General features: G+C 42.2%; 1 protein-coding gene across 17 annotated transcripts in view; it reads right to left on the reverse strand.

Moving 5' to 3' along the window:
- The window catches only part of LOC123758620 (uro-adherence factor A), a 103,093-nt gene extending 98,072 nt beyond the window's left edge, over window positions 1-5,021 (reverse strand). For 9 of the 17 annotated variants that reach the window (XM_045743089.2, XM_069334417.1, XM_045743092.2 and 6 more), the window contains exon 1: window positions 4,500-4,657. The gene's annotated coding sequence lies outside the window, so the exon portion shown is untranslated. Of the gene's footprint in view, window positions 1-3,953; window positions 4,075-4,226; window positions 4,477-4,499; window positions 4,658-4,883 lie in introns of those variants that run through there. The other 8 variants (XM_069334418.1, XM_045743090.2, XM_045743088.2 and 5 more) reach the window with 5 other exon arrangements.
- Window positions 5,022-22,203: the final 17,182 nt, after the last annotated feature.

Here is a 22,203-nt window from a genome sequence, read left to right on the forward strand (position 1 = left end):
ACCACAAACTGTCCAGGCCACGGGGTGACCACCACAGACTGTCCAGGCCACGGGGTGACCACCACAGACTGTCCAGGCCACGGGGTGACCACCACAGACTGTCCAGGCCACGGGGTGACCACCACAGACTGTCCAGGCCACGGGGTGACCACCACAGACTGTCCAGGCCACGGGGTGACCACCACAGACTGTCCAGGCCACGGGGTGACCACCACAGACTGTCCAGGCCACGGGGTGACCACCACAGACTGTCCAGGCCACGGGGTGACCACCACAGACTGTCCAGGCCACGGGGTGACCACCACAGACTGTCCAGGCCACGGGGTGACCACCACAGACTGTCCAGGCCACGGGGTGACCACCACAGACTGTCCAGGCCACGGGGTGACCACCACAGACTGTCCAGGCCACGGGGTGACCACCACAGACTGTCCAGGCCACGGGGTGACCACCACAGACTGTCCAGGCCACGGGGTGACCACCACAGACTGTCCAGGCCACGGGGTGACCACCACAGACTGTCCAGGCCACGGGGTGACCACCACAGACTGTCCAGGCCACGGGGTGACCACCACAGACTGTCCAGGCCACGGGGTGACCACCACAGACTGTCCAGGCCACGGGGTGACCACCACAGACTGTCCAGGCCACGGGGTGACCACCACAAACTGTCCAGGCCACGGGGTGACCACCACAAACTGTCCAGGCCACGGGGTGACCACCACAAACTGTCCAGGCCACGGGGTGACCACCACAAACTGTCCAGGCCACGGGGTGACCACCACAAACTGTCCAGGCCACGGGGTGACCACCACAAACTGTCCAGGCCACGGGGTGACCACCACAAACTGTCCAGGCCACGGGGTGACCACCACAAACTGTCCAGGCCACGGGGTGACCACCACAAACTGTCCAGGCCACGGGGTGACCACCACAAACTGTCCAGGCCACGGGGTGACCACCACAAACTGTCCAGGCCACGGGGTGACCACCACAAACTGTCCAGGCCACGGGGTGACCACCACAAACTGTCCAGGCCACGGGGTGACCACCACAAACTGTCCAGGCCACGGGGTGACCACCACAAACTGTCCAGGCCACGGGGTGACCACCACAAACTGTCCAGGCCACGGGGTGACCACCACAAACTGTCCAGGCCACGGGGTGACCACCACAAACTGTCCAGGCCACGGGGTGACCACCACAAACTGTCCAGGCCACGGGGTGACCACCACAAACTGTCCAGGCCACGGGGTGACCACCACAAACTGTCCAGGCCACGGGGTGACCACCACAAACTGTCCAGGCCACGGGGTGACCACCACAAACTGTCCAGGCCACGGGGTGACCACCACAAACTGTCCAGGCCACGGGGTGACCACCACAAACTGTCCAGGCCACGGGGTGACCACCACAAACTGTCCAGGCCACGGGGTGACCACCACAAACTGTCCAGGCCACGGGGTGACCACCACAAACTGTCCAGGCCACGGGGTGACCACCACAAACTGTCCAGGCCACGGGGTGACCACCACAAACTGTCCAGGCCACGGGGTGACCACCACAAACTGTCCAGGCCACGGGGTGACCACCACAAACTGTCCAGGCCACGGGGTGACCACCACAAACTGTCCAGGCCACGGGGTGACCACCACAAACTGTCCAGGCCACGGGGTGACCACCACAAACTGTCCAGGCCACGGGGTGACCACCACAAACTGTCCAGGCCACGGGGTGACCACCACAAACTGTCCAGGCCACGGGGTGACCACCACAAACTGTCCAGGCCACGGGGTGACCACCACAAACTGTCCAGGCCACGGGGTGACCACCACAAACTGTCCAGGCCACGGGGTGACCACCACAAACTGTCCAGGCCACGGGGTGACCACCACAAACTGTCCAGGCCACGGGGTGACCACCACAAACTGTCCAGGCCACGGGGTGACCACCACAAACTGTCCAGGCCACGGGGTGACCACCACAAACTGTCCAGGCCACGGGGTGACCACCACAAACTGTCCAGGCCACGGGGTGACCACCACAAACTGTCCAGGCCACGGGGTGACCACCACAAACTGTCCAGGCCACGGGGTGACCACCACAAACTGTCCAGGCCACGGGGTGACCACCACAAACTGTCCAGGCCACGGGGTGACCACCACAAACTGTCCAGGCCACGGGGTGACCACCACAAACTGTCCAGGCCACGGGGTGACCACCACAAACTGTCCAGGCCACGGGGTGACCACCACAAACTGTCCAGGCCACGGGGTGACCACCACAAACTGTCCAGGCCACGGGGTGACCACCACAAACTGTCCAGGCCACGGGGTGACCACCACAAACTGTCCAGGCCACGGGGTGACCACCACAAACTGTCCAGGCCACGGGGTGACCACCACAAACTGTCCAGGCCACGGGGTGACCACCACAAACTGTCCAGGCCACGGGGTGACCACCACAAACTGTCCAGGCCACGGGGTGACCACCACAAACTGTCCAGGCCACGGGGTGACCACCACAAACTGTCCAGGCCACGGGGTGACCACCACAAACTGTCCAGGCCACGGGGTGACCACCACAAACTGTCCAGGCCACGGGGTGACCACCACAAACTGTCCAGGCCACGGGGTGACCACCACAAACTGTCCAGGCCACGGGGTGACCACCACAAACTGTCCAGGCCACGGGGTGACCACCACAAACTGTCCAGGCCACGGGGTGACCACCACAAACTGTCCAGGCCACGGGGTGACCACCACAAACTGTCCAGGCCACGGGGTGACCACCACAAACTGTCCAGGCCACGGGGTGACCACCACAAACTGTCCAGGCCACGGGGTGACCACCACAAACTGTCCAGGCCACGGGGTGACCACCACAAACTGTCCAGGCCACGGGGTGACCACCACAAACTGTCCAGGCCACGGGGTGACCACCACAAACTGTCCAGGCCACGGGGTGACCACCACAAACTGTCCAGGCCACGGGGTGACCACCCCAAGCTGTCCAGGCCACCGAGTGAATACAAGTGTGCAATAAATTAATATATATATAATATATATTGTAAATATATAATATATATTGTAAATATATAATATATATTGTAAATATATAATATATATTGTAAATATATAATATATATTGTAAATATATAATATATATTGTAAATATATAATATATATTGTAAATATATTTATAAAATATAAATATTACCATTTATAAAGCAACTTCTTAACAAAATATATAACTAAAATTGTACTAATAAATGTACAAGATTTCCCAATTAACTTTTAAGTGTACATCAATTTAAAATGAGTACATCAAGGTACAGGCAGTCAACCACAGTATTAAAAAAATAACAACTGAAACAGAAGAAATATTAGATACATTTCATAAATGTTAAATAAAACAATAAAATATTTAACATGGCTAGAATAAATAAATAAAGAATTTGTTCAATATTGTCCTTCTTTAACATATAAATTTTAATAGTTAATAAAGAAATTGTAATGAAAGATTAAATATTAGAATCTACATATCCATTAAAATAAAATCAAAATTACAAACTACCTTAGGACTCGGCTAAAGGCAGCCAGTGATTTAGGTGATTTTAACTGTTAATGCTTTAAATTATGTTTTATAAACAGTATAACTATAACCAAATTTATAAAAAAAACAATTAGTATAGTATAACTATATAGTATAACAAGTATATATAATATAACTATAACCAAATTTATACAAAAACAATTGACATTACAAGGCAAGTACTTATTATCCTACAATCATAGCAAGTATAGTGAAGATCATGCATATAGAAACCCATTCAAATTACACAATCATTTTTAACTAATGTCCCACAAGTAAAGCCTTGAGAGAAACAGACTGACAGTTAACTGGTGAGACTATCAACTGTCAAGAGTGTACACGAGGAAGCAATAACACACTTTTGGGGCTAATTAATCCCCCCACAGACGGGAGCGACAGACACAAAGACTGACAGGAAACCTTCGAGGCGGTCAACTACGAGACGGCAACTGTCAAGCCTGGAAAACTGACTGGACTGTCAAGAGGATCAGCGCCGTCTACCCCCCTCCTGCTCACCCCCCCCGCCGCCTACTTGACCATCTGATCACCACCACCACCACTACCACAATCACCACCATTGACCACCACCTGCCAGGCTGCCGCCGTGTGGGGCGGCTGCTGCACCACCTTACCTCAGCCACAGCGGCCGCCGGGGATGGTTCAAGCGGCGGCAAATGCTACAATATGGCCTGGGCATGGGTGGGTGGTGCATGAGGTAGCCATTAGTGAGAGGAAAGTGTGAGTGGCGGTGCGCCGTGACCGCCCAAGCTCACTCTTGGTGAGGACTGGTGGACCGCCGCCAACACCACTCTCCACCACTCCCTCTCTCCCCCCGCACTCACACTCTCCCTCCCTCGCACCTCCACTTCGAGGCCGTGGCGTGGCCCAGATAACACCTCACGCACCTGGGAGAGCGATAAGTTATCTTGGGAGAGGAGCTGGTAGCGACGCGCGTCCGTCCGCCATCATCACAATCGTGTACTGAGGGGCCTCCTTGCCGAGCACTCCCCGCCGCGCCGCCCATAAGGTCGGCTTTCCTGCCCGCCAGGCCGCGACTCTCGCCCTTACGGCACCCCCGCTCGCCCTCCCTCGTCGCTTCGATCTCCCACCAGCCAACCCACGACACCAGCCCGCGATTGAAGCCCATTTATAATTGCAAAAATCACCCCACTGGGCTCACCTCGCGTCTCAGACGATAGATTAGGCTGAAAATACGGGGTTTATTTAGTCGTAGATGGAGTGAAAGGGTGGAATGTTGTCGGAAGTGGGGGATAATGGCGCCTGTCTACCTTAAATGGGCTAGAGTGAGAGGCCTTGGCGACGCTGCGTCCTGTGAAGCATAAGAAAAGTAACCAAATTTCGTGTTTTGTGGGTGTTATTTAACCCCCACGACGGCTCTTGCTTCGCTGTAATGCCTCTTCCGTACGCACAGTCGTGGGCACGACCCATGTATATTAATTGTCTTCCTTGTTTTGGATACTGCAACGGGGAGAATGAAGCAACTTTGGGCATGTCAGTGAACAATGGCTTGGGGAAATGTGTGTGTGTGTTTGTTCTTGACCGTCGAGTGCATACGGGGACCTGCTTATTATCGCTCACACGACCCATTTTGCTCGTATATAACAGCTTTTTAACGCGCAATAGCGTGATTATGACAACACGTTGAATACCGCTTGGTAATAAGTATGTATTTTTAACTTCATATTCACAAGGGCAAAGATCAGACACACACACACATACACACATGTGCACGTCGACAGGAAGCTGCGATCTAAATTACCCTCATTTTGTCGGTACAAACAGAAGGGTGATGTGCTATCATGGGTATAATCTCTACGGCCGGTCAGTATAATCACGTATAATGGCGTGGCTTCGCGTTGGGGAGGAGACATTGATCACAGCACAGCGAGATGACATGCCAGGATAGCATGATATCCGCCTCCTGTCAGTTGTTAACTGTAATTCCTTCCTATTACTTGCACGTCATAGCGCTTTTACACGTGAATTTTGACATACAGATTATCGGTATAGTTTTTATTATATTAACTTATTAGAAAAGTTGCGTCATTGGCGTACATATTTATATACATAGTACACGTATGCGGAAGTCACGTATATACATAGACTTTATGTGTCAGTTATGTAAATAGTAGCTTATTTAAATACATTTTTTCCTACGTGCGAATACAGTTAAGGAATAAATATGAAGGCAGAACCGATCCTATATAATTAAAGTGTGGAATATATTTTATTAGGATGCCTGCTTGTCTACGGCTGTATATACTGTTGAAGACGGTGGGAAGGGAAGTTTGTAAGCATTACTTGTTTCTAAGTTAGCTAATTTATTATGCATCCCATAGTCATCCTGTGGGTGGTAGTGGACCCCATGCCCATCCCTTGACTGGTGTGGTGGACCCCTTACCCATCTTACGAGTGGTTAGTTTAGTTCATTTGTTATGCACTCCAAACCCCTCCGGTGAGCGGTAGTGGAAAAGGCTACACAGGCACGATAATGATTTCACGTTCTAAACGCCAATTTATTCGTTTAATTAGCAAGTTAACTAATTTATGAGCTTGGTACAGAGTCTGTTAAACATACACATCAACATTCTATTCACAATTCATGAAGCTAACATCATAATGATCCAAAGAGGCCCTAACACTACTAACTTTTGTTTAATTAGTTCATTTTGGACCCCCATATACCCATCCTATAGTGGCAGAAAGATTAGTCACAATTAATTGGTTCAGGTACTGTACTCTTAATATTCTTTGAGCTAAGCAGTTTTCATTTGCAGTGAGCTAGTTACATATAATTTTAATTTGACTTTCATGCACCTCGCACCCATGCAGTAGGCTGTGAGAGCTTACAATCACGTCAAGCATGATTGATGATTGAGGAAGATTAAGCCACCCAAAAGGTGGCACGGGCATGAATAGCCCATAGGTGGTGGCCTTTTTGAGCCATTACCAGTATCAAGAGCTGATACTGGAGATCTGTGGAGGTGCGACTGCACCCTGCGTGACAGAGATGTCTCCCGACGACGTGCAGCACTCAACCCGTCCTCTTATAGCACGCTGCATGTTGACGTAGACTTTGCCTAGGGCCAAAAACTGTCGTACCTACAATAGGCAAGTCTGGGATACATAATGGCTAGATTTCTGGTAATACATCATTTTGAAATAAATAATTTCACTTTTTTATAAAACATTGTCGATAGTTTTGCTGATTACAATGGGTAAGGTCTACTTTGGCTGGTAATGCACACTTCCAGAGATATTTATAACATTGTCTAAGTCGAGCAGGAACTTCCTTATTTTATTGGACGATCCACAGATAGGTGGCTCTTGTGTGGCAGCAGTATAGCTAGCGTATATTTCACTTTGTCTACGAAGTTGGAGTTCTTGGTGTATTATTATTCTCAAGCTGCTTACTGGCAATTCATGGTTACAGTACTCGCCTAGTTGTGCTTGCGGTGGTTGAGTTTTGCCTCTTTGGTCCCGCCTCTCAACCGTTAATCAAGTGTACAAATTCTGGAGCCTATTGGGCTCTATCACATCTACATTTGAAACTGTATATGGAGTCAGCCTCCACCACATCACTGCCTAATGCATTCCACCTGTTAACTACTCTTACACTGAAAATAAATCTTTCTAATGTCTCTGTGGCTCATTTGGGTACTAAGTTTCCACCTGTGTCCCCTTGTTCGTGTTTCGCCCATGCTAAATAGTTTGTCTTTGTCCACTGTCTATTCCTCTGGGAATTTTGTGATGTAATTTCTTTGAAAATATATTCTTTGGCTAACTCATTAATTCTATCATGCATTAGGAGGCCAACACGAGGTGGAACTCGCATGAAATTGACTGTTAACATCGTTAACAATTTTGTCATAGATGTGTATCTAGCCTCAGAAACGATTAGGCTACAACTGTGTCTTAATGAATTGAACGCAAGTAAGAATGATGAAATTGAATTTTGTAACTAGCTCATCAAGATTGTAACTTGCTTAGCTAAATGAATTGTGGGGTTCAGTCCCTGAGCCCATTATGTGCCTCTGTAACCCTTTCCACTACCGCCCACAAGATGGGTATGGGGTGCATAATAAATGAACTGAACTAACTGAAGAATCACTTACAATTAATGTGTTAGTTTTAGACGTTGAGTGCAAGGAGAGTGACAGACAGTAACGTTTGAAGGGTAGAGGCCCAGTTGTTTATACGGCTCCCGACTCAACATGTAAATCATCGCTCGTTGTCAACACAACTACGGCAGCACCAGTGGTGTAGGGAACCATCAGTGTATATATGTTTGGGAGAGGCACCGCTTAGAGTAGCATATCAATTTACCTGAATTTACCCGAGGGCCACCCTTTATCTAGTGGCCACGACGGGGACAGGAAACAGGCGGCTTGTCAAAGATCCCCCTCCCCCCCCCCAGTCTTCCTGAATAATTTTTCCAACAGGATTTTGAACGCAGTTATGTCTTGGCATTTACGGATTTGGCGGGTAGGCAGTTTCATGGGGTTATAGTCCTATGAATGAAAAAAAGCATCTGTTAACTATCATACGTTAGGGGTTCTTGAGCTTGAAGCCATTGCCCCTTGTATGTGTCACATTTGACCTTTGAAAGAAGTGGTCTGAATTTGACGGGCGGTATTGTACTTTGCTTCATGGCGAAGTTTAAGCTGATCTTTAATTTGCTTCTTGGATGGGAAGGATTATCATTTTTAGTATCGTAATCTTCCACGGTGCAAGGAAGTGCTGTTGTTGTCTCTCTGGGTACAAATTGTGCATCTAACAGCAGTTCCCGTGGCGAAGTGGTAACACACTCGCCTGGGTGTTTCGCGAGAGCTTTGGCTTGGGTTCGTATCCTGGCCGGGGAGGATTTACCGGGTGTTAATCCTTAACCAGCCTTTGTTCACCCAGCAGTGAATAGGTATTGGTTGTTAAACGATTTGGCGACTCGTATTCCTGGGAAAATTAGGATTAAAAACCTGCCCGAAAAGCTAGGCGTGCTAGTGGCTGTACAAGAATGTAAGAACTCCCGTATATATAAATAAATAAATTAATAAATTATAAATATAATGCGTTCTGAGCTCAGCTACAATTATAGTGATCCATCTTGGAAAAATAGGCTTTCAATGAAAGTCTTGGGAGTTAATATGTAAGAGTTAGAGCTAGCCTAAGTGAAGTGTAGTGTAGCCTAGGCATTTTAGAACCAATTACAACATTAATTAGCTTAACAGTGTAGCGTTGGGCCAGAACTGTAAACAGTAAAGCCATATAACTTTACCAATCCGTTCTCTTTGACTTTTAGCGTAACTAACTCTACACTTGTTCATTCTCTCCATCTGTATACTCCCTTATATGGGTACACTCAACTATATTGGTATACTCATATGGGTATACTCATCTATATGGGCGTAATCGCCTTATGGTAAACTTCCCTATATGGGCAAATTCACTTATATGGATACGATGAGTAATAACAGGTGGGTATTTACACCTGTGTAACACCTGTGTGGTTATATTCACCAATATGGTATACTTACTCACATTATGAGAGACAAGGAACATTGTTAGTTCTACCGAGATTGTTACCATTTCCTCCACCAACAGCTGACCTTCTCTATGATGCAGCCCACAACAGTTGCCTAACTCCCGGGTATAATGATATGATGCTAGCTTGATATAATGCTAGGCGAAGAGAGGCATTGTTACTCCAGGATGTAACCCTTAGCAGCTGCCCTTACTCTCGGCTACCCATATATTGCTAGGTGAACAGAGGCATCAGGGGGGAATGGAAATGTTCACTTCAATATATATGGATAAGTATATTTACACACACACACACACATATATATATATATATATATATATATATATATATATATATATATATATATATATATATATATATATATATATATATATATATATATATAATACTGTCAGTGTGAACATTTTGAAAGAATTCAAAATTTTGTTCAGCAGCAATGATTCCTCTGCTTTAACACACTAATGAACAATTCTACTGTTACAATAATTTATTTAACCAATTCCCAGTCGCCAATTTAATTGTAACTACCCAGTAGATTATTTAATTGTAAGCTCCCAGTAAACTATTAATCTTAGTATCACAGTAACCTATTGAATTGTAAATTAACAGTAACCTATTTATCGTAAATTCTTAGTAACCCATTTAAATCATAAATTTTTAGTAGCCTATTTAATCGTAAATTCTGTGTTCAATAGCAGGCAGCGTACGAGGTCTGAATGACCCATTAATTATGACTAATGTCTTAGCTGCGAGACCTAAATATTTTATTGATTTACTTGACAGCTACCGTGCGTACAGTTTATTATTTATATTTGGACTGGAGAGTATATAAGCAGATGTCTTCTGACTTGTTTGCTGGCTAAGAGTTCTCCCTCCCACAGCTCATTGAGTGCTGGCAATGTGCGTTTCTGCTCACAGCTTAGCGTTTGGTAGCTAAGAGCTCTCCTACCCACAGCTCAGCTTTGGCAGGCTAAGAGCTCTCACTCTCACTGCTTGTCTGCAGGCTCTCTCTCTCTCTCTCACACAGCTTATTGTTTGCTGGTTAAGAACTCTCTCTCCCGCTGCTCATCTTAAGCGCGCTGTACTAGTTTTCCGCTTTGGCCTTCATAGAAGCAGGAAGTTGTGGTTTGAGGATTACGCGGAGCTCTTCACCGTTTTGTTTGATGTGCTCAAGTTAGGCAAGGGAAGTTTATTTTAAACCTTGCTTCCATTCTGGGGGTTTATTGCCCTATGTAAAAAGTATATATTTCCTGTATGTTCCTCATGGTGGTTTGCCATGCCTCATCGAGGTATATATATTATTTCAGGGTCTCGGGTCGTTCAGTTGGTTCGTTCTCGACCTCAGTCGGGAATGCCGGGTTCGAATCCCGGGCGGAACAGTAATGGCTGGGCGCGTTTCCTATCACCTATAATGTTCTGTTCACTTACCAGTAAATACGTATCCAGGAGTTAGGCAGTTTATATATTTTAAGTATATTTAATATACCACCAAACAATGATATCTCATAGAAAAGTTTAACGAACTGCTCTTTGGCAATGGTATAAAAATTGAACTTGTTATAATTTGACAAACGTAAAATTGAAAGTAGTTTTTGCCTAACTCTAATGTTGTTTCCCTTGAGGGCTGTTAGCGTTAAAATAGTGATGCTCTAAGCGTGAGGACAAGACGGCGTACTGTTGAAAGGCATCATTTTCTGTGCTGCAGAAATTGACGATCAAACCTTGTTTGACTCGTCCATATTTTGACGACCAATTTTAAATAGCGTTTATACAACCTGTCCCCCTACAAACAACGTCGCTTTTCGCTCGTATGCGTTACATACTGCCAAAAATTGTCGTAGTAGAAAATGCAAGCGGCTGGCGAAAGTGACGTAATGTCCCATTTTCTGTTTTGGGTCCTCTGGTAGGTTAGGAGAGGACACTTTAAATAGACCGTTTTCCTGACGTTGGGAAACCTTAGGAGTACGAGCTGATTTATAATTCATAATTCAATAAATGACCTAAGAGCCATTGACACGGGCGCGCTATCAAGTGGCCACCGACCTCCGTTCTCAACGAGTAGGCAATTCAATCTTTAATATTTGTCAAATGATACAGTTTAATGAAATAAACGCCAAATTATTATTAAGAAAATATTAGAAAATAATTGTGATGAAGAAAAATTCTTTATTTGTGTTTTTAAATGCCTTTTATTGTACATGGCATTAGGGACTTATTTTCCAGAAGAGGTGAGGAGGCGGCGCCGGCCACACCGTCCTCGGACTCCCGCCGCCGCCGCCGCCACGCTCGCCGCATGTGTGCTTTTAATTGTGATTTTTAATTTCAATTGAATTCTAAACAAGATACTACACTTACCAGCATGTAGGCTAAGGCTAAGACACTTAAGGGCAGCGCCTGACGTTTGCACAACCGCTGAAGTTACTTCATAAACTTGATAAAGGACATTGTAAATTGGACGGTGCAGTGAACAAGTGCTTTGGTCAGCACCACACAGTTAATGACTTGCAAATATGGTTTGAAGAGCTTAAAGTGGCAGCAAATCAAGTTTTGCCATTCAATTGGTTATAAAAGAAAATATGGTTTGAAGAGCTTAAAGTGGCAGCAAATCAACTTTTGCCATTCAGTTGGTTATAAAAGACCTCACTGCAAGTGGTGGCTGGATTAGGAAGTTTAATTAGGGCTCTGCTTAATATTTCAAAACATCCTCAAAAATTTTTTCAAGGCTTTAACTGCTGACTCCACTGAAGCTGAGCCTTTTACGCTAAAATGAAATCATTGTCAGTACTAATGTAAGAAAATATCACGTGTATAATGGTGACAAGTCGCTTTATGTGGAAAGCTGTTCCCAGTAAATCTTAGACGAGCAGGAGGGAAGAAAGTATTCGTAGGGTAAGATCAGCCTGGAACGACTCTCAGCCTTCCTCTGCTAATGCCGAAGCCTCTCTCTCGGTGTGCATTTGTAGGCAAGTCTAAAACTCCTCGAGCCTCAAAAAATATAATCCAGTCACTACCATGTTGTTGTTGTTAAAGATTCGCTACCTGGAACAAAAAGTTCCAAGTAGCACGGGCTATGGTGACCCCGCAGTCACCATATACTGTACTACAGTTAAAAAAAATCATGATTTAATCAGTCAATATTTATGGACTGGTTTGAACACCACTTTTACAAGGAGGTTTAAGAGAATTCCATATCAACAAATGTAGTCATTTGCCAGTGAGGTTAAGGAGCTGTTGCTGTTAGATAATGATCCTGCTCACCCTATTAGCAAGTTCATTTCATGAGATGGCAGACTAAAGTGCATTCCACTTCCAACAAATACAACATCCTTGATACATCCCATGGATCAAGGCTTTGCTGCTAAACACATGTATCAAACAGCAATGCTTGAAGACGTCTTAGTAGTTTTATCTAGCGAGGAGGAAGTACTGACAAGGAGGATACAACGGCTCAAAGAACACTAGAAAATCTCAAAAAGTGAACAAATAGGGAAGCAATCTTCCACTGGGCTAAGCTTAGGAATAAAGTGAAAGAAACCACAATAAAATAATTCATGGAAGAAACTTTTAACAGAGATGTCTAGAAGCGAAGAAGCATTTGATCGTGAATTCGAAGGATTTGAAAATGTAGCCAACGATTTTCAAGGGTTAGATTGTAGGAGTGAATAGGCATCAATGAATGGTTAGAAAATGATTACGGTCTTGGTTTAGAATTGTTAACTGAAGAACAGATTGTTCAAAGTGTTCTTCAAAATGACGATGACGATGATGACTGACACTGGTGGCGAGGCTCTGCCTGGTGTCGGATATCACAACAGATTTGCACCAAATTCATTGAATATTCAAGAAAAAATAAACATGAGGTTGTTGGACATTTTTTGCTTAAATGTCTCGGCAAGTTAGCCAGAGATAATTTGATTCAGATACAAATGTATAAATTAATGTTTACAACTGTCTGAAGGATGCAGCTTGTCTAGACGTCCTGTTGTACCCGCCGCTGATGATATCAAATGTGATTCAAATGCACATCAATTAGTATCAAAAGTGTCCAGTACAGTACTGTAAGTTAGATGTTAACAAATTAAGCCTTGTAAAAGTGACTATCATATACAGTGAAGTGTACATAGTGTGAATTCAGAAATACGTTTCAGTTGGAGAAGTGTGTTACAGCTGATAGCATTTTATAGTGAAGTGCAGTACTCATACGTGAATTAGCCGTAGGCCCACTGTAATGTAAAGGCCTAAAAATACGTGCACATATAGCTTTAGAAAGTGAATGATATAATCGTTGTACATATACACTGTCACGGACAGTATTGTACTACAGTGAACAATACAAACTAAGGATGTACAGCAGAGGATGACGTAATCTTCACAGCTTCGTAAAAAGTAAGTCAGTTTCTCTATTTTATTATTACAACACTGTATTTATATTTTTTTCAACAGTAACAATATATTAATCTGTAACTGTATGTTATATCATTAGCACAACAAAGTGAACAGACAAAATTTTGTCTTGGGTAGTGAGAAGGCTCGATTGCCATTGCATTCCTTTCTCTACCGCAGCCTGTCAACAGATTACATTTTCAACAGATCCCTCACGCTGTCCATGGACAGAAGAAAAAATATATATATGCTGGGTAGCATTGTAAATGTGTGGCCACGTCTGTGGTAGAAAATAATACCCAAAAATAAAAAAACAGCCTGTCATAACTAGGGTGGCCAGACGCCCCTGCTTTAGGCAGTTTTGACCTCACTGTCGAATTCAATTTCAATTTCTTTATTGTGCACCCCATACCCATCCCGTGGGCGGTGGTGTAAAGGGTTACAGAGGCACATAATTGGTTCAGGAATTGAATCCCCTAGTTCGTTTAGTTAAGCAAATAACAATCTTTTGACACTAGCTACACAATTATTGTTATATATACTCGTACACATACTCATACATACATGCACATATATATACATATATATATATATATATATATATATATATATATATATATATATATATATATATATATATATATATATGTCGTACCTAGTAGCCAGAACTCACTTCTCAGCCTACTATTCAAGGCCCGATTTGCCTAATAAGCCAAGTTTTCCTGAATTAATATATTTACTATAATTTTTTTCTTATGAAATGATAAAGCAACCCTTTTCTCTATGTATGAGGTCAATTTTTTTTTATTGGAGTTAAAATTAACGTAGATATATGACCGAACCTAACCAACCCTTCCTAACCTAACCTAACCTATATTTATAGGTAAGGTTAGGTTAGGTAGCCGAAAAAAGTTAGGTTAGGTTAGGTTAGGTAGGTTAGGTAGACGAAAAAACATTAATTCATGAAAACTTGGCTTATTAGGCAAATCGGGCCTTGAATAGTAGGCTGAGAAGTGCGTTCTGGCTATTAGGTACGACATATATATATATATATATATATATATATATATATATATATATATATATATATATATATATATATATATATATATATATATATATATATATATATTACCTTAGGTATGCTAAAACGGCGGGGACTGAGGGGCATAATAAACCACTGGCCTATGTTTAATATAATTTGATATAATTGCCGTTGGCCACGTTACGCGCTGGTCATTCATTTCTTCCAGTTCTCTATTTTTACTGCACGAATGCACTTTTGTAATATATATACAGTGCGTTTAATTTTTTAAAATTTTGTTGATAAATATACCACAAAGATAGCTATTAGCATTATAGTGATATTTGACAAATACAAAATATTCCCAAGTATATTTTGTATATTTTCTGCAACTTATTATATATCTTAACTCATCATAAAACATGTTTGATTTAGGTGAAATCATCAGGCTTAAGACTTTAGTAATTAATCTGTTATGTACTAAAATTGGGTAATTTGCGTGTTTTGGCTATTGAATGAATAGCCAATATATATAATGAAGTCAGAATACATATTCATTATATAAAGATAGCGGTTGTATCCTTTTTTGGAGATTTGGAAATGGCCGCCCTATTCGTAGCATTAAAACTTAACAAAATACACCACCAATTCAGGATAAAACAAAACTCATTTTTATTTTTTTTAAGAAACTCTAACAATCATTTATTGTTACAAATGAAATATTTCTCTAGCATTACAAAGGAATGAGCCAATATTTTTCCATCCATCTGGTAACAGGGTTGTGAATTTGTGGAACAAATTACCGGGTAACATTCAAGTACGTGGGATTCCTCGATTGTTTCAAGCGTAGGCTGGACATGTATATAAATGAGTTTGGGTGGATATAAATAAGAGCTTCCTGGTATGGACCAATACACTGTCTGCAGTTTCCTTGATTCTTACGTCTAATTGTTCACGCATCGGCCGTACTGTAGCCGACGGCTGCTTAAATCGTCGGGGGATCATTTACTTGCAATGCAATTGCAGACTGGAATTATACTGTACTGTATGCAGGCGATGAGTCGCAATAACGTGGCTAAAGTAAGTTGACCAGACCACACTAGAAGGTGAAGGGACGACGACGTTTCGGTCCGTCCTGGACCATTCTCAAACATCGTCGTCCCTTCACCTTCTAGTGTGTGGTCTGGTCAACATAATGTACTGTATTTTGCATACTGCATAACACCTTTAGGCATCTTAGCTTCCCAAGCTTCTCAAGGAGAGGACAGTGAAACCATTTTTTTTAAATACTGTTTTATATAGACGTTATTGTACAGGTATAGTACAGTGATGTACTTCACTTTAGTTTTTCATATAAAGCTACAGGTGTATTGTGTTTTATTGCAAATTAAATTACCATATACATATGCTATATGAATTTGATATCATTTATGTAAAGAAAACCATACTTTAGGAGGCCTTAATATTACCGGCATTTCAGCAACTGAAGATTTTGCGTTATTTAGCGACCAGTAAAGCCTCATAGCCGTCGTCAGGTCGAGTGGGTACATCAATCACAATTTTCCTGAAATATTACATTTTCCTTTTTTTCTTTTGGAATAATTAAATTACCAACTAATTATTCCAAAAAGAATAATTACAATAATTATTATTAAGCTTTTCATTACATTATAAGCTTAATATACATTACCATATTAATATGCATTACCAATAAGATTAAAAGCTTAAGCTTTCCGTTACATATGATTAGATTTTTTTAATTTGAGTTAAAACCAACAAAGAAATTTGATCGAACCTAACCTTCCCTAAGTCAGTAATTCTTGTTCTTAAAATCATATAATAATATTAATTGGAATAAATCAAATTTGAAAGAAATATTTATGAAAAAAAGACAAGAAAAAGCTACTATATACTTGAAGATTGCTCAGTAAGCTTTTGTGATAATAAGTTGATAGGCCTTAGTAACCCTCCTCAAAGCTTTAATAACCCTCCATAGGTTTATAAGCCTTAACTCCTCTAATAGGCCTTAATAAGCTTAACTCTCCTCTGATAGGCCTTAATAAGCTTAACTCGCCTCTGATAGACCTTAATAACCCTCAAAAGTCTGATAGGCCACCACTAGCTGTAATTCCCTCCTGCCTCTGACCTTTGTGCATATTTTGATCACTTGCGATATCTTCGTTACTGAAAACTTAAACGTATTTACTTTTTTTTCCTGTAAACTGCTCAGTGTATACATCCCGTGCCAGACTCACAAATAAACAGCTTAGTGTATATACCCTGTGTCAGGTTTACAAGTTTGATTCCTGGTCAGGGCAGTCTCTTCCCCTTGCAGTAAAATAGTTACCCGGAAGTTACGTTACTTCATCTGTTACGGGTTGCCTCCTGGAAGCCTCTTAGGTTTGTCGAGGATCCTTCTAGGCCTAGGCTAACGACTAATTTTTCCCAGAATGCATCCCACAACAGTTTCCTAACGCCCAGGTGCCTAGTACTGATAGGTGAGCAGAAATGTTGCCCTTCATGCATCTGTCCAGCGCGGGAATTGAACTCTGAACCTTTCAGCTGTGACCCGACAGCGCTGACCACTGTACCTGTAATATTGTGTATAGGGGGGCAGAAATAGCCTAAGCTACTCTATCCCTTTGAGATGTATTTTTTCTTGTCTCAATAAACATACTTGAACTTGAATTGTGTATACCTTGCCATGGACCGGAAACCCGTGGTATAACTAGGTAATGCCAAGTTAAAATGCCCCATGCCCAGGGCAATGCCCAAGGGCGCGCGGGGATATATACACATAGAGGTGTACCCCATTTCTCGGTGTGTATTCACTAAGAGTTTACTCTTGACCCGGAGTGTGTTCAAGACTGGAGTATAGTTGCTGGCCGGTCATTAGCGTGGTAGCCTTCATATCCCTTCAGAGGATGAGAGGCCTTAAAACCCAGCACCATACTTGCTGGTTGGTCAGTGAGCTATTGTGGTGTTAATAACCCTCCAGAGGTTGATAGGCTGTAAGCCCATCAAACCTACCCGTGGTTTAAAGCGCCTTCCCAAGACCTAAGCAATGTCCAGGAGCTGCTACAGAATTTCTGTATTAGGAGGGGCTTACGGACAGCAGTTTGGTTAGCAGGATAGGCTACTGGTACATATCTGTAAGCCGCATTTGCATATCAAACACTTTTTTTTTACTTAGCATATATGCTACAGATTAATACACAACAAAATTTTTCTGCTTTAATTCACGTTTTACATAAGACTAACTTTTTATGTTTGAGAATCGGGTTACCTTGAGAGATGGTTAACTAGCGATGGTTTCGGGGCTTAGCGTCCCCGCGGCCCGGTCCTCGACCAGGTCTCTGAAATTATATGAATATGCAAACCATCACAAAAATTATGTTCACCATAGTCTCAGTAATGTAATGATATAGCAACAAAATCTAGTGAAGGATCTGCTTAACTGCATTTTTATAGCGTAATTTATCCATTGTGGTTGGCAGCGAAGCAACCAATACCCTCGGTTCGTGGGTAAAGTGTGTATTGAATGAACAAATCCACAAGGGCCGTGACGAAGATCTGTGTGTAATGATGTAAGGACGAAGAGGGAGAACGGCCTATTGACATAGCTCGAGTGCAGGGGGGAGTTGTGTAAAATCCTGGTTTGTGCCTCGGAGAGGCTGCAGGATCTAGTAAGTTCAGTAGAACTTCGGTTTCAACTCTTTTAACCCTGTCGTAGCTCAGTCGATTAAGGCAGTGTCTGGGATGCTCACGGACGCAGGTTCGAATGCTCGTCACGGCCCTTGTGGATTTGTTCATTTGATGCATCACGTTAGTGTGATCTCTGTGTGTAATGTGCATTGAAGTTCCTAAAGGAATTGGGGGATAAATTGATCGGCGCTACAAAAGATCAGAGAGCGAAGTTTCTTGTTCCAGCGCCTCAGTGTCGCGATTCAGAGGGGAAATGCCTGTTGCGTCTTGGGCACGAGTCCAACTTCGGAGGAATTCGAAGAAGTGTTTGACTTACAACAATGACCGGATCTGTCCGTGACTTTTATTAATGTTTCCCATTGGCTTGTTTTTCATTTTACTTGTATTGGTTGTGTGTTGTGTGTTAAGGCCACATTTTGCAATCATGTAATCTTGTACAATAAATTTCCCTATATATAAATATATAAAGGGGTTAGTAGGAGAAGACAATAGGTGCTAGTGCACGAGAGAGCCCAACAAGGTTCTCCCGGGTGCTGCATATCGTCTACTTCGAGGCTTATGGGTCCCTACAATTAACCAGAGGTGGTACCCCCTATATATATAATATTTAATACCTAGAAGGGGTACCACCTCTGGTGCAAGTGTAGGGACCCATAGCCTCGGATAAGAAAATAAAGAGTACTCAGAGAAGACTTTGTGGATTTTATATCAGAATGATGGATTTATAGTTCAGTGGGTGTGGATATAAAGGCAGGAAAGAGGTGGGGTGAGGTACAATGTCTTCAATGAGATAATGGGATATTAATAAGGTATTAGTGAGATAAATGTGTATCAGTGATCCTACTCAAATCGCCCTTTAATTAACCAATTAAAAATGTATCTAATTTTTTATTTTTAAAATCCATGATTTCTTGGTCACTTTTTTTTACCTACCACTTGGGCTGGACGGTAGAACGACGGTCTCGCTTCATGCAGGTCGGCGTTCAATCCCCGACCGTCTAAGTGGTTGGACACTATTCCTTTCCCCCTGTCCCATTCCAAATCCTTATCCTGACCCCTTCCAAGTGCTGTATAGTCGTAATGGCTTGGCGCTTTCTCCTGATAGTTCTGTTCTGTTTTGTTGATCACTTTTTGATTGATCAGTTGAAGGGCGATTTGAGTAGAATCCTTGATACACATTTATCTCACTATTACCTTATAAATATCCCATTATATCTGCTTATATAACATAGATTTAACAGTTCCAAAAACGTATCCCAAAATATATGCAGGTATAGTGTACTTTAATATGCAAAAAAAAAGTATTGAAATATTCTAATTCACACCCCATCTTCCTATTTAGATAGGAGTTTTTGTAACTATGTGCACCATAGTACAATTATTGACATACTAAGCAATTAGATAGTAGAATTTTGTACTATTTAGCCCCGAAATCATAGCAAGGTAAGGTTCACTTTATAGAATCCGAAAAAATTAAGCTTAAAAACAATCCAATATTCCTAAGCCCAGTATAGAACACACACATGTACTATATCAGGTCTCGGACAGTGCACAGTTACAAACCCATTAAGATTTCAACTTATATTCAACAGAGCAGAAGAAGTTGTTAAACACGCGGGACAAAATCTTACTGAAGCGACCATACGAGTCATAAATACTCATACTCCGCCCAAGTAAAACAGAAACAAGCAACACTTAGTGGGCCAGCCAGAGGCTTAGGGCCCGCGCAGGAATATCCCTGCAAAAAAAAAAGGCCTCAGATAATGTGTATTAGGCCTAGTAAGCTAATCTTCCTAGATTAAATTAGTTTAGTTTGTCTTTGCAACATAAGAAGAAATCTTTTTCCGATTTGTCCAAATTCAATAGTACCTAGTTCTACCTTCAAATTGCGTTGTTCGTCGGTATATGTACTATGGTCCTCATCCTTCATATATGTACCTGTACTATCAAAACAGGAGGATGGGCTGAAATATAGTGTACTTAATGTGCAAATATAGTGTACCGAAATATGCAAATATAGTGTACTGAATTATGTAAGTAGAATGTATTGAAATATGTAATTATAGTGTTTCAATATAAAATTATAATCTACTTTTGTTAGAAATAATACCAGGGCACTAATTAACATAGTAATCAATATGCTTGAAATTTAATATGTTAAAAACATATTGTAATTTTAATAAATAAAATAACTAATAATTACTCATTTAGACTTGGAGTGGAGCAAAGTTTAAAATTCATAACTGTTTCACAAATACTTAACTAAATGTTGCTATAGTGATGACAATATATATATCATACGCATATATTTACTTTTATAGTTGTCTAGATAATTAGGCCTATGCTAAGTAAGGTGGTGTGTACTGTTGGCAGTAATGATTAGATGGTTATAGGAGAGAGTAGCCGTTTGATTAATGGGCTACTCCCATTATGATTGTGATAAGTGGATGATTAATGTTTGGATTATAATTAGTGGATGATTAATGTGCCTCAATTATGATAAGTGGATGGTTAATGAGCGTCGTTCATAAGTTGATAATTAATGAACTTCGAACAAAAGCTCGTAATTAAGAAGTGGATGCAGCACAATGAGAAGAGAAAAGCTTTAAACATAATCAGTTTACTTACATGTTACTTACACATTACTTTCATATCCTTATAAAAAGTTCCTCTTTCTCTTCTTATGTTCGAAAAGTGCCTTCATGCGTTCGAAAGTGAGTCATTCTCATATAATGTTGGAAAACCTCTCTAAAAGCTTCACGCACGTACTGCAAATACCACCAACGGCCAACGGAAACAGAACACCTGACCCAACCTAGGGCTAATTATTGAGAAAACCATGATATATAATAAAACCAATGCATATTAATTATTTTTAAACCACGGGAGACATCTCCCGTCACGCAGGGTGCAGTTGCACCTCCACAGATCTCCAGTATCAGCTCTTGATACTGGTAATGGCTCAAAAGGGCCACCCCTTACGGGCTATTCATGCCCGTGCCAACTTTTGGGTGGCTTAATCTTCATCAATCAATCATATTAAACTACTTTCGGGCTATTCATGCCCGTGCTACCGCTTAGGTGGCTTATTCTTCATCAATCAATCAATAGGAAACTACAGTTTTGGGGGAATAAACGTATTTGGCTTTGTGATATCGTTGGCTTGAGGAGAGTGAGGGTGAGTTTGCCGAATTCCCCTCTGCTGGGGGCGCCCCCCGGACCATAAAAAAGATTACTACAGCCCAATCACGCTCTGGGGATAGACAGTGTCAAACAACTTCGAATCTTGTTTAATATTTATAGGAAAATACGCTAGTTTTTGCCGAAAAGATTTAGTGAAGTTGTGTGCTAGTACAATGATTCCTTTAGTTCATCATAAATGCATGAATGTTTCGAACTGGTTACTTTAATTACTTAAAAATAAACCTGATTTGGTATGACAAGAAAGCAAAGAAAGCAAACATATATAAATGATAATTCTAATAGTATTATTAATAATAATTATATTGAATCGTTTCACAACTCTGACAAGGCAGATCCGTCATGTAGTACTCAATGATAATTTGGGGTTTCTGGCCATGGACTGGCCATTTTACCAAGTTCGTTGGTTAAATTAGTAACAGGGACACATTTTTATAGTGAAAATTAAAATGAATCGGGTTATGGTCGTCTCGGACACGAAATGATTCGACAAAGGTATTTTTATGTTTGTTAAACTGTATATATTATTATGCTAAGCGGTGTTAGCTTAGGTTAGGCTGTATTGAACTCGGTTAGTTTGGGTTAGGTTAGGTAGCTTTCAAAATCCATTGACAAATCGTCTTGTATACGATGTGACTTGTATCCAATTACTCCACTAGACCATATGGCATACAGATACAAGTCACATCGTACACAAGACGGTTCGCAAACGGATTTTTAACCCAATCTAGTCTAA

The sequence above is a fragment of the Procambarus clarkii genome, chromosome 31 (assembly GCF_040958095.1).
Source record: "Procambarus clarkii isolate CNS0578487 chromosome 31, FALCON_Pclarkii_2.0, whole genome shotgun sequence".
NCBI lineage: Eukaryota > Metazoa > Arthropoda > Malacostraca > Decapoda > Cambaridae > Procambarus > Procambarus clarkii.